This window comes from Frankliniella occidentalis, unplaced genomic scaffold, assembly GCF_000697945.3.
Source record: "Frankliniella occidentalis isolate FOCC.00 unplaced genomic scaffold, Focc_3.1 Scaffold16, whole genome shotgun sequence".
NCBI classification, from domain to species: domain Eukaryota; kingdom Metazoa; phylum Arthropoda; class Insecta; order Thysanoptera; family Thripidae; genus Frankliniella; species Frankliniella occidentalis.
In genome coordinates, this window is record NW_026267146.1 from 3,122,682 (window position 1) to 3,125,589 (window position 2,908).

At 41.6% G+C, this 2,908-nt stretch overlaps 1 long non-coding RNA gene across 1 annotated transcript in view; it reads right to left on the reverse strand.

Annotated features, from left to right (window-relative positions):
* LOC113209113 (uncharacterized) overlaps positions 1 to 2,902 on the reverse strand; it is a 4,707-nt gene extending 1,805 nt beyond the window's left edge. The window contains exon 1 of the long non-coding RNA XR_008010807.1: positions 2,298 to 2,902. This is a non-coding gene — a long non-coding RNA (uncharacterized LOC113209113). The remainder of the gene's footprint in view (positions 1 to 2,297) is intronic.
* Positions 2,903 to 2,908: the final 6 nt, after the last annotated feature.

The following is a 2,908-nucleotide window of genomic DNA, read 5'->3' on the forward strand; positions in this document are numbered from 1 at the left end:
AATAGTACCACTGTAGAGCGGAGACGCTGGTCTCAATTAAAGCAACGAACCTTTTTTCAGGTTTAATAGCATAATTTTGAGCACTCTTAACAAATGAGGTATTCCAGCGGTTAGAAGAAAAAGAAGAAATTCCAATATGGCCGCCGCAGAACATAACAAACCATCAACTGTTTTCTCGAAGCGGCTGCTAGCAGCCTTTTGCGCTCATCGTTACATTGCGTCTATTTGAGTCAAATTTGGTATCATTTTGATCGGAAGAAAGAGGGGAACACTTAAAATAATCTTCCGATTCAAGCAATACCAAATTTGACTCCAACAGACGCGATATAGCATTAGGTAGGTTATTGGGGCTCCCGAGCGCGAGCGGCTGCTCGGGAAAACAGTTGATGGTTTGTTATGTTCTGCGGCGGCCATATTGGAATTTCTTCTTGTTCTTCTAACCGCTGGAATACCTCATTTTGCGTGTTTTCATTCTAAGTCCCAGACCAGAGCTTATTTGAGCATGTTGAAAAACGTAGTGTTAAGCAACGAAACTGTATCATGCATGCATCTTTGAACTTCTGAGATGTTAATGAAACTGTTTTATTAATATGTTTTGAGTCGCTACCGAAGCATTTTAACGAGTTTACTTAATTGATGCCCCTTTAAAAAATTGCAAGTTCCGTGACGGTGGAGGAGTACGTGAGGTTATGGCGGCGCCATCCATGCTGCCACCTGTGGGCGGACATAGTAACTACTTCACAGTGAGCGCGCGGGCGTTTAAAATGTACCTTTTATTCGTCACACACTTCTCCCCCATTACTCTGAGATAAAAGCACGAACTGATTTTGAAGAACTACCCTGGTTTGGTTAAAGAACGAGTTTCCTACTTAGCACAAAATTTATTTTGTGTTCATAGTTTCCCTTGTTTTACATTTTTATCCATTCCTTCCAGTACTAATAAGAAAAAGAGCATGCAGTTGGCACAAACTGGAATATTTTTGCCTGTCTCTGAGCAGAGGAAAAGGCAAAATCAACCAATAGATACAAGAAAAATCTGAACCTATACAATCATAATCAATATTTGTAAGAATTCATGAAAATAAATAAACTTGGCAAAATTGTAAGCAGGCCTCATTTCCAGTCCTGCTTCATGGTTTCCTCTATATATCCCCTTTTGCAAGTAGTGCAGCAGAAAGGTTTAAGACCTTGGGGATCTCAGAGGCTTCAAAATTTATTTCTGGTAACTCATTAAACGTGAACTAAAATTTAGAATCCCCCTTGAAAAACACAAAATTTTGGGGACTGTATCTGAGATTAAAAACAGTTATTTCCTAAGGATTGAACATGAGCAAACTGGCGCTCTTTTCTTTTTTAAAAACATCTTCACTGTACTTATTAAGTATAATTATTTGCCTCTGCTACCTGTGTATCTCTATCAGGGTCATGAACTAGAGCTTGTTGAGGGTGACAAGTTAAAGGAGGAGGGCTACAATTTCTCTATGGTCTTATTTAGTACATTCACTGCACCAACTTTATGAAAAATATCAATCAATTTTTCATTTGAGGCTTTTATTGATCATTCTTTGCCAGCCCACTTCACCTTTTTTTATTGGTACAAAGAATGTGTACTGTCTTCAGTGCGGTCGTGTCACCCTTAAAACTGCGTTGGTACTTTCATCTCAGAACACATAACACCTACAGACATGAGTAGTACCATAGTAGAAGCAAAGACGCTGGTCTTAATTGAGCAATGAAATTTGTTTTCAAGTTTAATGGTACAATTTTGAGCACTCTCTTAACATATTTTGCGAGTTGACCACAGCCAAACGCCACAGCTCATTTGAGCATGTTGAAAAACGTAGTGTTCAGCAATGCAAATGCATCATGCATGCATGTTTGAACTTTGGAGCTATTAATGAAACTATTTTATTAATATGTTTTACATACCATACCAAAGCATTTTAAAGAGTTTATTGAATGGATCCTCCAAAAAATTTGCAAGTCCCATGACGATGGAGGATTACGTGAGGTATACTAAAAATACCAAATACCAACAGCCTCAGAAAAGTGAAACAAGAGATACTTTAAACATGCATTTAAATTTGCCTAAGAGGAGAGGGATGACAAAAAAAGTTTGGTATAGTTATAAATTCAAAATGAGGTTATGAAAATAAGTTTGTGAATGAGACTTGTCACGTTTGCGTTCTTCCGCATCTACGCATAGCCAGAGGTGTTTCTATGACACTATATTGACAAACCTATAATTTACGAAGCCGAACTAGAGCAAAAAGAAAATAACAACAGCAGTTTCTTACCTTCGCAAAGTCACAAGCACCCAACCAAAAGCCTGACGAACTCTTTCCGCATACAACAGTGTTGCACGTAGTAGTCTCGCTGCAGGGTGGGTTGGAGCGGGTCGCTCAGGCACTGTGGGTAGGCCATCATCTCCACACGGACACTTGGCGGGCGGGCCTACCCGACGCACCGCAGGCGTTGTCATTCACCCTGACGTCAGGGTCGACCCTGTTCTGAACGAGAACGAGCGAGGAAATAGTGGGGGGGGGAGGTCCTTCTGGTAGGGGACTGTCTAAAGAGTTGATCTCGGGGCCGACAGGTCGGCTGCCGCCGCACGACACTGCAGAACGGCAGTGACGTTGGAAAAGTTGCCTAGCCCCACGGCGTTGTCGACAGTTCAAGCGCGCGTCAGCTTAGCGTCCGCGGCAGGGCCTACAGGGCTCCTAAAGGGGCCTCCATATACATCCACACGGCCCTTGGAAGCTGTAGCTTGTACCCAAGAACATTATTGTTCAATGGGGCGTAGGGCTTTTGCCAACTTACTGATGGATTGTACTGCAAATCGCCGCGCATAGTCGCGCATTGAAGACTTGAAATTTTTGGAAAGTTTAATCACAATCCGTATATTATT